General features: G+C 48.6%; 1 protein-coding gene across 3 annotated transcripts in view; it reads right to left on the minus strand.

Moving 5' to 3' along the window:
• LOC142557610 (uncharacterized) overlaps window positions 1-11,443 on the minus strand; it is a 38,107-nt gene extending 26,664 nt beyond the window's left edge. For 2 of the 3 annotated variants that reach the window (XM_075669575.1, XM_075669574.1), the window contains exon 1: window positions 11,190-11,442. The gene's annotated coding sequence lies outside the window, so the exon portion shown is untranslated. Of the gene's footprint in view, window positions 1-11,189 lie in introns of all 3 variants that reach the window. The other variant, XM_075669573.1, reaches the window with a different exon arrangement.
• Window positions 11,444-12,776: the final 1,333 nt, after the last annotated feature.

The raw sequence follows: 12,776 nt of genomic DNA on the forward strand, positions 1-12,776 counted from the left end.
GCAACAGATCCTGACGATAGCATTGAGGCACGACCAGCTGATCGAACTCCACTCCTCTGCGGTCTAGATACTTCCGGTACAGGACTCCACCTCTTTCCACAAAACGCGCAGTTTTCCTGGCGATACCTTCTTTGACATTGCAGCGCACGTTTTCCAGGCTGCCATCCTTTTTTTGCTCGGCTATCAAAGCCGACCGGCTGACTTTTAGCAACCTATCAAGTCCGTCTGACGTAGGCGCGATGAGCAAATCAGTAGATAGCTCTTCTAACTTTCCCGAATCGGGATTTTCCTCTCCAGTATCTGGCGCCTTCAACGCTACAGACTCAATTTTATTCAGTTCGGGCGTGCTCGGAATATCAGCTTGCTGCGCCTCTGACCCTTTTTCGTTGTTTGATAACGTCGGCCCCGCAACTACCGCCTTTGCAGCGAGCTCCCGAACCTTCGATCTGGTTAAGGCCTGAACACTAGCTTCACCAAACAAAAGCCCCTTCTCGCGCAGGAGGTGATCGGACCTGTTTGAAAATAGGTACGGGTACTGGGGTGGCAGCATAGATGACACTGCCGCCTCCGTCTCAAGCGCTCCGAACGGTCCTTCAATAAGCACTTTTGCTACCGGCAGACACACGCTATGAGCTTCCACGGCTTGCTTGATCCATGCGCACTCGCCCGTGAACATATGGGGTTCTACGTAAGACGGGTGAACTACATCCATCGTTGCTGCGGAATCGCGAAGCACTCGGCACTCTTTCCCGTTCACGAGGAGGTCTCGCATGTAAGGCTCGAGAAGCTTCATGTTCTCGTCAGTGCTGCCTATTGAAAAAAAAAACAACTTTTGGTGTTGTTTCCGGACACTGCGCCGAAAAGTGACCCGGCTTCTGGCACGTATAACAAACGCCCGCTCGCCTCATCTCGAACCGCTTTCTGCGTTTGGCTGCCGCCGTCTCTTTACGTCTGGTCGGACTGCTTTCACTCGCATCCGCACTACGCGTGTCCCCCTTTAATCTCATGGGCGTGAACTTCGGCCTCTCAAACTTCGAGCCAAATTCACCCTTTTGACCGTCCTTAGCTCCGCGAGCCCGACGCGTCACAAACTCCTCGGCTAGCTCAGCGGCTTTAGCCACCGTACAAACGTCTGGCCTATCCAAGACCCAGTATCGCACGTTCTCCGGTAACCGACTATAAAACTGTTCTAGCCCGAAACACTGCAGAACTTTATCGTGGTCACCAAACGCTTTCTCTTCTTTGAGCCACTCCTGCATGTTCGACATAAGCCTATACGCAAACTCTGTATATGACTCACTTCTGCCTTTCTCATTTTCCCGAAACTTCCGACGGAACGCCTCCGCAGACAGCCGGTACTTTTTTAGCAGACTCGATTTTACTTTGTCGAAATCCTCTGCCTCCTCTCTATCCAAGCGAGCGACTACGTCGGCCGCCTCGCCGGGTAACAAAGTGAGCAAGCGCTGTGGCCACGTTTCCCGAGAGAACCCCTGCTTCTCGCACGTTCGCTCAAAGTTAACCAGGAACAAACCAATGTCCTCTCCAAGCTTAAACGGCCGCATCAGGTCAGTCATTTTGAACAATACTCGTTCTCCTGCACCGTGTGCCTGACTTCCATTACGAGCGCGTTCCATCTCTACCTCGAGACGCTTCATTTCCAAAGCGTGTTGACGGTCACGCTCTTCTTTTTCTTTCTGCTCTTTAAGTTCGCGCTCCTGTTTCTCTTTTTGCTCTTTAAGTTCGCGCTCCTGTTTCTCTTTTTGCTCTTTAAGTTCGCGCTCCTGTCTTTTTGACCTCTCCTCAATAGTCTCAAGGCATTCCGACAGCTCGTCATCCTCAGCCTCTAACTCAAGAATAGTCCTTAGCAGTTCAGGTTTTCTTAGTTTGTCTGAGACATCCAGACCCAACTCTCTTGCAAGCTCCAACAATTTCGGTTTGCGCAACGACTTCAAATCCATGGCTGCTCTGAATGCTGCTTTCTCTACTGCTTACTATTGTCTTGCCGCAAACTAACCCGGCAGCAACGACAACCACAATTACCAGCTCTGTTTCTGACACTAACAAAAAGCCTGGCAAAGCTCAGAAGAAGAAAGTCCCGCACTCACCAAACCTCGCAGGCAGGAATTCCGCGCAGTCGTTCCGCTGCAGGCAACCAGTCGTCACACAGGGCTCGTTGCACTGCTCCCGGATCGTCGTTGAGCTGCTCAGCATACAGTCAACTGCATCTCTTCGCTGCTGGCCTCCGTTGTCGCGATCTCACCGCTGGCAGACAGTTGTTTGAAGTCGGAGGCGATCCTACCGCTGCCAACCAGATGTTTGGATCGCGACACTGGTGCGATCGGATGGGAACTCGGCGCTGACGCCCGTGGTTGTACCTGGGTCGCAAGCCCCAAGGGTAGCGTTGGCCTGGCGGCCTGGGGTACAACTGGAAGCATCCGAAGGTCCCGGCAAAGCATGAGTCGACTGGTAACAACGAAACAACTTGTTTATTTTAACATCGCAAAGAGTTGGCGGTCAGGTTTGACCGTAGTAGAGAGACGGGAGAGCACTTCACTCAACAGAAGAAATCGGAGCCCTCCCTTTTGCGTCCGGGGGCAGCTGTTTTTATACTCTCGCAGTTGAGGGCAAGAAGGAACCCCTCAAAAGACGAGCACGTGAATGTACAATGGGCTAATGGTGACGCACACTGTCGTAGCGATGCCGTAGCACCATGACGAGCACGATCTCGTAGCACCCTGTCGAGCACGATCTCGTAGCACCCTGTTGTAGCGCTGCCGGTCGGGCACAATGACTGTAATGAGAGGATGGTCCCTGCTTTGGCATCGCCTGTTTCGGGCACAATGACTGGAATGAGAGGATGGTCCCTGCTTTGGCATCGCCTGTTTCGGGCACAATGACTGGAATGCGAGGATGATCCCTGCTTTGGCATCGCCTGTTTCGGGCACAATGACTGGAATGCGAGGGTGATCCTTTGCGGTCGCATCGCCGCAGTCGCGCCTGGAAACACCTGCCGATGAGTGTTGCGGCGACGACGATCGGGCCAAAATGTCTGCCGCCCCGCCGCAGTCGCGCCGGCAAAACCACGTGTCGCAGGCGAAACGCAACATGGCGGAAACGTGCTCTCCGCTCTGGCGCCCGTACCTGAGGAGATACTTGCTGGGAAGTGCACGCGCGTACGCGATCCGCTCGGCCGCCCGCCCAAATTTTTGGCGGGTCCGAGGCACGACCGCTCGTCGCACCCTCTCCTCAGCACTGGCGTCACCACAGTGTCGCCTCATCGGTGCCGGTGTCACGGTACAGCGCCCTCCTGTATCGACGACTCCGCAGCAGCGCGAGTTAAGTGAGCGATTTACGACGACCGCCGATAGACTGCGCGTAGGAATAGTCGGTTATCGAATGGAAATGGTGGCCGCTCGCGATAACGAAGTTTCGGATAGTGTATTTGGTGGTTTTCATAGCTTGATTTTCTCTTGTTAGTATGTGTCGGTATTGCAATATGTGACAAAACGTGCTATGTATAAATGTCCCTCCCACCTACGCTTCTCTCGCCGTCGCTTGAGCTGCCGGTCCTGCGGACCTTCCCAGTTCGATGCCACCATCGGACACGTAATTTCTTTACTTTAAACTTTCTGCGAGAGAGCTATTCCGAAAAGCGCCGCCGGCATCAGAAGCAGCCACGGTCATCCAAGGCCGGCAGTGCCCGTAAATAGAGCTTCGCTATAATAAACAAATATCTTGAAGTGATAGACTATACAATGTTTACTAAAGACGACGAACGGAAACGAGAACACAAGTGATGACTTTCAAGAGAACACAACGTTTGCATTGCGTTCTCGTCTTTGGTGCATTTCTCTGCACGCATTGTATACTAGGCGTGATCATGTTAAACCTACTAGTCCACTGTCATCTCCTTAGGACATCGTTCGATTCATTTTATACTATTCATGCTCCACAACTGGTAAGTGGCATTGTGGTTAATATGCCCCGTCAGAACGTGATGCCGGAGTAAGTCTTCTCTGTTCTGAACCCGATGGTGACGAAGCTATCAACCTGGAATGATGGAGAACCGCGTGTTAGCACAGTTGCATCATGAATAAAGCAGCACGAAGGCGCAACACGAAACGGGGAAGGAAAAAAAAAAACAGTATAGACGTCGTTGGTGTATATCAGCGTATATCTTAAGCACAGATTGACTTTGCGTCTATCTTTCCCAGCGATCACCACTTGACTGTCCTTCGTCAGCCTATAGCAGGTTCTGCCTGTTAATTTCCTCATCCAATCACACCACTTCGTTTTAATTTATGCCTCTCGTATGTCAACGATTCTGGCTCGGATTCCCTGATACAGGAGGTGCGAGGCCAACCTAGGCCTCGAGGCCAGTATTTGATTGTTGAAAATAAAGAAGTTTTCAGCAACACTACACCAAATCATATGCCGCCTGCGGTCGCATTCGGCTTTTCTTGGTATCAATTTTGTTAATAACCTATAATAGATAACCCTCGATCAGTTCTCAGCATTGCATCAACTTTTCAAGTTCGCTCTAATTTCGCAACTGTTTTCTTTTCAATATTCATTTGAAAACGCCACTGAGACTGTAGCTACGCGTTCCAAACTCAATTTGCCATTCCTTCTGTCCTTTAGATTGCATAGACGACGATGGCCGTGAACGACATTTTGCCGTCATTAGGTCTGGTTAGGAGGCCTCGTCATCGTCACCATCGCACTAGGGAGCAGAACAACTTTGACTGCATCCGCCACCACTGGCACTTCAACTCGTGTCACTGCTGCAATGTGTACTTGGGATCCTGCCTCGCTAATCGCTGCGATATCGCGTAAAGCAGCGTTTGGCAATTACTGCAACGTGTTGCGCTTCACGCAGACTCTTAGAGCGGTGCTGTCTGTGCATGTGCTTCAGAGGCAACAAAAGGCAATACTGCTGTGCACGAAGATGACATGTGAATCACACATTTTTTCACGACATGCTAATGTGGTCAGGTGCAATTCTTCGTCATGCGGCACAAAAGAGACCGTATGTGACAACGATGATTGTGAACCTCAAACATGGCACATACCACCAATGGAGGATAGTAAACGAATCGCGTCGGCGGTGGCAACAACCTAGAAAGCATCGACGGCATCATTGGCAGCAACGGATCCCGCAACGACAACGTCGCATAGGTGTTTTTTTTTTAATAATAGCTTACATGATTAACAGCGGCCGAATGTCGAATATATTAGCTCTGCAAGTGTACAACAACAAACAGTAATAAAATAAAAATATTTGGCTATCTGGTAGGCGAAATTTCATCTTTTCGCTTGTGACATCAATTAAAGAATTTCTGGCCACCGAGGGTCCGTGGTGGTAATCTTCACCCAGGGCACTCAAAACGACTCATGAAACATGAACAGCATGAAAAATTTTCACGCAACAACTACCACATCACTGGCGACTTTAACAGTGAGTTATACAAGCACCGAATTCAAATCAATCTTTTAGATCAATGAACAAGAAAATATTGGTGTTTTACACAACTTGGCCACTACTTGTTAAGCTGACGTCAAGGCAACATCATCATGCACAAGAAGGAAAATACACACGAAGCACCAAAATTGTCTGAATGAAGCATATTCAAACAATTTTGGACAGCAATACGCAGATGTTTTTGGAGACACTCCAGAAACACTCCCGGGAATAGTGTAGCTAGTGAATGAGCCACATACGTTTCTGAAAGCGATAACAAGTTGCAGAGTGCCTGTCAGCATTAAAACGCAATTGGAACACATATTAGCGAGCCTGGAGAATAGAGGCGTCATGAAAAGTGCAACTGAGCTAACGCAGTGGGAAAGCAGAACGGTTGTTGCAACCGAGAAAAATAGTGAAATGCGATGCGAATGCGCATCTAACCCGCGTTGACTCGACGAGATACTCGAACGAGAACGTCACACATTGTCCATCCTCGGCGATGTGCTACCTCATCTTGCCAAAGCAAAAAAATAGTCGCGACACTAGACTTGCGAGAAGGATACCGACATGCTGTCTTGATGATTAGTCAAGCTTTATGACCACATTTCCAACACGAACAGCGCGTTACTGGTAGGCTCGCCTGTAGTTTGGACTTGCGGTAAGCAGTGCTTTTCTTGAAAAGACTTCAAGTGGCACTTGAAGGACGTAGCAGACGCCATTCTTGTCTAGGGAGTGGGCGAAAATGAAAAAGATACTGTCGAAGACTACGACAAGAAATAAGAGAGCCTACTCGGGAAATGCCGACAAACTCGAATCCATCTCAACAAATAGAAAAGCGCAGCTTCGAGCCGCACCAACTGTCTTCCTAGGGCACGTGCTGAAGAAAGAAGGACTAGCAGTTGATCCAAATAAAGTCAAGGCAATTGAAGAGATGCCAACGACAATTGATGTCGCTTCTGCGGAATGATGAACTATCTCTCCGAATTCAAGCCGACAAGTTCGCATGTGTCATCAGTCACAGACTGTTCCCTCAGGACCTAAATAAAGTTCTTCTTACCATACCATAGATCCACTGAGAAAACTCCCGGTGAAGGACACACCATGGCATTGTGGAAAACCGCAAGAAGGATTTCAGAATGCAAAAGACGCTGTCACGAGAGCTCGAATTCTGGCCTTTTTCGACTCACGAAATCAGTTATAAATTCAGTGCGATGCAAGCGATCTTGCACTCAGAGCAGCTCTCGTTTAAGACGGACAGCCAGTCTCGTTTTCCAACAAAGCACTTACACCGACGGGAATCCGCCATGCACAAATTGTAAATGAAATGTTGGCCGTCGTCTTTGCATTAAGCAAATTCCACCAGTACACATTCGCAAGAGAAACAGTATCACCAACGGATCACAAGCCACTTCAAGCGATCCTGAATAAACGATTGGATCAAGTTCCAGAATGACTACAAGGCAAGATTCTTCAGGCCCAAAGATACAACACCAACGTCGAGCACAGACCAGGCAAAGAATTACTTTTGACCGATACGATGTCTCGTGCGTTCGTTCCCAACGAAAGCAATGAGCACGAACTTGAAAACATCAACGTCGTACACTACCTTCCTTTGAGACATGAAACCTTGCAGAAGATTCAGTCTGCGACTGAGATTGATAAATCACTGCAAAGGCTGAAAGAAATCATGTCAGGTTGGCAGCAAGCGTCAACTATCCCAAGGCATGCGCGTACACTTTACACACAGAGATGTACCTCATTTTCAATGGAATACGGCTAATCGTCCCAATTTCTCTGCGAGGTGAAATCAAAGCAACACTCCACTCATCTATCTTGGAATTGAGAGCTTTCTACGATGCGCTCGTGAATCTGTCTTTTGGCCAGGAATCAATGCAGAATTAAAAGACCTCATTGCGAAGTGCAAAGCATGTCAACAGCACACGCTGTCAGCAACGAGAAACCCTCTTCCCGCATCCAGAGCTAAGCTATCCATGGAAGCGAGCTGGATGCAATAGTTTCGAATTACAAGGAAATAACTTGATTACAGTGGATTACTGTAGCAACCTTTAGGAACTGGACCAAAGGACCAAGCTAGACTGGACCATAGCGACAATGGACCACAATTCACCAGCGCAGAATTCAACTTTTCAAAAACCTGTAACTCCGAACATGATGCGCCAAGCCCAGGATACTTGCGTTCCAATGAAAGTGCTGAAACAGCCGTAAGATTGCCAAAGATAATGGTCCAGGAAGCAGAAGACAGCCACTCAGACCCACAAATGGCGTTTCTTGATTACCGAAACACTTCGATGCGACAATCGAACGCTAGTCCAGTGCAACGGCTCCATGAGTCGCCGCACTAGAACTACTCTACCATCTGCATCAGAGCTACTGCAGCCTAATACAGTCGACGTGACCAAAAAGAAGCGAAAAGGCCGAAAACAACGTTCTACTAAAACAGAGTAGTCAAGGATTTGCCGAGCCTATGCGAAGGTCAAAGCGCCACAGATCAAGCATTCAAACGCGGGACATGGGTCAAACGGTCAATAACCAAGAAAATTAACAAAATATGGTATCAAATTCAAGTTGGTGACAGCGTCCTGCGAAAGAACCGAATATTTATCAGACCAAGCCCCCATGAGATTGCCGATAACAGTTAACACGAAGATCCCGAAATAGCATTGCAACTAGATGAGGCAACCAGCATGACAAATCAGAGAAACTGTACTCTAGTCAGATCCCGAAAAACCACAAAACTTCCAAGGAGGCCCAAGGAACTCGGTTGAAGGGTTAGATCCAAATAAGGAGGGATGTTGGAAGGGTCAAAACATGGCGCCACCATCCCGTACGGTGTTAGACGCTGGCCGTGCACCTCTTCTGAATCTTCCGTTCTTTCTGTGGCGGTATTCTAGCTACCCTCTTCCTTTATGAACTTGCAGCAGACGAAGTATCAAGTTGCGTCTGCTTTGGCCCTCCTGATCAAGGATCTTGGTTAGAAGGTACGCAGCCATTCTTCGAAAACGACCCCTGAGCTTCATTCCCACCACCTCCATTCACGATGGCTTGGCGACTAAGGTCGCCCAGAGCATGGTTGATTGCTTGTGTCCGTAGTGTAGCTGTCCCTAGAGTTGTAGAAATGTAAAGAAATGAGCGGTCGAGGAAGAGCTGTTGAGTTTCAAGTAGCCGAAGCGCGCAGCTCCGTTTTATTTTTCACAGGTATGTATATGCAGTGCCGTCTTGTAATATTTCGATAGCTTTGTAAGCTCCTCGCAGGAAAAAGAAGTAAGCGCTTACATTCAAGGTCAGCACTGGTCCACAACACCGTTACCACAAACCAGAACAGCTGTCACGAGGCAAAGGAGGAAGAGAAGGGGTGTAGTGCTTGGTGCAGGGTGATCTGGCCTTGCAAAACTTTCCGGCAGGTGCTCCTCAACGCCACCTATGAACCGCGATATAATATGAAACACTTCGCCCCACGTGAATTCCTCCACTCCCTTGCCGTTAGTTCCCCTCCAAGGATTTCGCCATGAAATCTACGACGCACTAACGGTTAAATGGCAAAAGTACCTCATCGTATGCATAAGGGGCAAAATGCGTTAAAATTTTCTAACGCATTAGGCAAAATACAAAAGCGAAATCAGTTTAATCTGACAAAGTATCCTTTCAAAACTCTTATTGTCAGTCATTCCGCGGTGGTACTTTGTTTTGAGAAGAGAAGACGAAGTTTCAAGTTCAGACGTTTTCAATATCGCACCGAAACCTGACCGCCGGTGCATTAGTGTGAGGTCACAGTGTTCGAAGTATTTTTTCCGCATTGAGGCCTTTACATCTCAGTAGAACGTTGTCTAACAACTTGTTCACTCTTCTGCTGTGTTAGAATACAGTGTAGTCCATCTTTGCCACTAAATGACTCACTAGGTCAAGAAAGAGCTAAAGAAAATTCAGTGTCATTCCAACCTGAAGGTGGATGACCATCGAAGCTGTGTTTAGTGATGGCTATATTGATTGATTAAAGAGATACACGTGCCTTCTTGATTCTACCATCTTATTTTGTTGCCATACTGATCGGTTTATGGTCACTATGGTAGACGACCATGCGCTGAGCGACGATGCTGGAAAGATTTTTAGCAAACGCCAAGTTTGTACATGACCGATGACGTGTAAATGGTACATTGACATGTGTATAGCATTGAATTCCAAGCCCATCCAGCAGGAACGACACTAACCACTTTCCGTCCGGTCTGGTCAGATCGATGTTGAAATCGCCTACAATGACGATGGACAGAGAGTCGACAGGAGTGATCCAACCGAACACGTTAGTTACAAGCGCTCAATGTCCTCCTTGGACGTAGCTAGTGGGATGTATACAGCATTGCAATGACGGTGCCATCCTCCGTCTGGACGCCGATGTTCACGGGCACGCTGCCGTTCTTCGTCGGACGGAAGGCGGCCACGAGACGGTCCAGGCCCGTCGACCGATGCACGCTCGGCGTTAGCGGCTTCCCACCGCCTTCGCCGCCATTCCCACTACTGCTCACGCCGTCGCTCTTGGAGGGCACGCTGCTCTTCCTCGACGCGCACAATACGCGTCCAACGCATAGCACGACCATAACGTAACTACTGATAACGTCGCTAGGAGAAGTCGACGTCACAGTAAAGAGGCGCACACATACTTTTACAGGATAACCCCCCTCCCCCCCGGATTAGTGTCCTGGCTGGGCCACAGAGCGGAATGAGAAGAGCTATGTCAATTTCATGCGAACCTCTTCAACGCATGCAGTAAAAAACAAACCTAACGATATACGGCTTCGCTGTAAAAACTTTTATTATATATGGGCTGGGTGGTACTCCTCGCTGGAAGCAGTCCCTAGCCCAGGACCCCTGCTAACTGCGCGACGTCTTCAGCCCGCCGGATGACCCGGCGTTGGGCTTCGAGGCCCGATTTGGACAGCGCAGCTTTCCAGGAGCAATATGTAGATGAGGTGATAGGAGAATGCGTGGGAGGGGTTATTGTCAGGTGTGGTACAGAGTGGCGAAGTCGCTTCAGAAGGGGCAGGCGGACGTGTACTGTTCGGGATAGAAACGTTTGAGGATGGTAACACGCGGAGGCCAGAGAAGATACCGCCATATTGTGTGACGCCTTCGCATGATGGTAAGGGGAGACCGCCTGTCTTTTTTAGTCTTTTTTGTCATAAAAGCCTTCTTTTTTTCTTGGTCATTGTAACAGGGTAACAGGGTAAGTTGTGCAAATGAGAAAACATGAAACACCCTGTTTTGCTACTGGCGACATTTGAAACGCGCGCCGCGGCTGCTTCGTGGCGGCAACATCGACGCGACAGCAGTTCGGGCACCCCCCGAGATAGGCGTGGTTATCGTGGTCCGTCATTTCGAGAAGAAACGCGAGGCAAGCGGCACAGTAGGGCTGAGGTAAGGCTGCAGGTCACAAAGCACATACAGAAAGATTCTCGTACTAAACAGACGCGATAATAACGAGCCGCGGAATTGTCGCACCAGCGTTGACGTTTACGGAGAAGGGCGACACTACGACAAAAACACGCACGACAGCCACCCTCCTCTCGACCACTGGCAGTGTTAACTGTAACTGTCGCGCTGGGAACTAGAAACAGCGAGTTTTAACTACCATCATCGTCGAAACAGTCAATAAGGCTAAGCGCACCGATATTGTACGACAGAGCAGGCGATGATGATTTAAGACAACACTTACCGGAACCTGCGAAAACAGCAGCTTAGAAATGGGGTTCACTTGCTCGCCACTGTTGTCTTCACGCGGAGCACTCAGTTAAACACGGAGAGCCCATGCCAAGCTACACGACTTCATTTGTGCCTACATCGTGTGTGCAGAAGTGCTGAGAGAGGTTGACAACGCTATCTAACATGACGGCCTCGTGCAGAGCGCCCTGGAAAGGCTAATGAATGACGAGTGAAAAAAACACCCCAAGACACAACACAGAAATGAGGGGCATGGCATCGCTACTCGCAGCAGCAGCGGACGCCGTGTCGCCATCGCGCGTACGCGACCAAAAACAGCTGCCGCACTGTTTCCCCTCCGAGACTTGTGCAGAATCAACAACATTTCCAATGTGCTTTTCTTTTCCTTTTTTTATCTGTTGAGCGTCTTTCTCTTTCTCTCTTCTCGTTCTCTAACAGTAGTGCAGAAAACTTTAAAAGCAGGTATGGGTGAATATTTCAAGTTTAAATTTTGAGCCTAATATTAAAGGCTAAATATTTGTACAGACGCTTTGCAGCAGCCGGTTTGTGCAACTGACGTTAGATGGCGCCACCGGCGCACCGATGCGAAAACGAAAGTAACATTGCTCCGCCTCGAAAGCGAAGTGGTGTAGCGAGCGACGTCCAACAAGCGCGTGTGCTGAACGCTGTATGCCGTCGGGTGACCTGGAACATTATTCTGCACAACGTAGAGATTTAGAAGAAAACCTTCGGCTTTTGTCGGATGCAAGAACTGTGACACGGAGATAATGAGCAGTGGAACACGTCGGTGCGTGAAATACGCGCGCCGCTGCTGCATCAGGACAATTCACGTCTGATGCTGTTTCTGTGCGGGCTTAATTACCACCTCGATCGATTGCCTTGACCATCTATCTGTAGACAACTGAAACAGGGGAGAAAAATTTATATGTACTGCGGTAATAAAAAAAAAACAGTAGGGAAAGTTGATTTTATTTACTGGAGAGATCTGCGGATGTTTGAAAGAACAAAAATAACAAATAGGTGCAGAGTAATATTATACTGATCCTTTCATTTTCTAAATTATAGTTTTAGAGTGCCAATAATGTATAAATAAATACTGATTAAATTACTAATGGTGTCGCTCTCCTATGAAGAGTTTGAAAGGTTCCAATGAGAGCTCTCATTTATAAAACGCTTGAGTTAAAGCCAATTATGGCCCGTGGAGTCAGGTGGGCACTTTCGAACGCGATCGAGCCTCGATCCGGCTCGTACTTTCGATCACAATCGAAAATTATCGCTACTGCACAGTCCAAGGATTGGGATCGTGTTGGTTGAGCTCTAACGCTTGAAATGTAAGCAAGTTCGAAGCAAATAATTAAACGTGCGCAGTAAATGTAGACTCTTAAACAAATGTACACCCTTTGGGTCGCATCTTTCCACACAACGATAATCTTCACCTGCCTTGCTTGCGTTTCCTTCCTTGCAAACGCTGCGCTCGCTACTTTCCGGTCGAGAATGCTCTGTCATGTTCATAACGCTCATGCCGTCCGCGATTTGGAAGCTCGCAGCGTTAAAGAAAGGAAATGCGGACAAGACAGATGAC

Source organism: Dermacentor variabilis, chromosome 9 (assembly GCF_050947875.1).
Source record: "Dermacentor variabilis isolate Ectoservices chromosome 9, ASM5094787v1, whole genome shotgun sequence".
Classification (NCBI taxonomy): Eukaryota; Metazoa; Arthropoda; class Arachnida; order Ixodida; family Ixodidae; genus Dermacentor; species Dermacentor variabilis.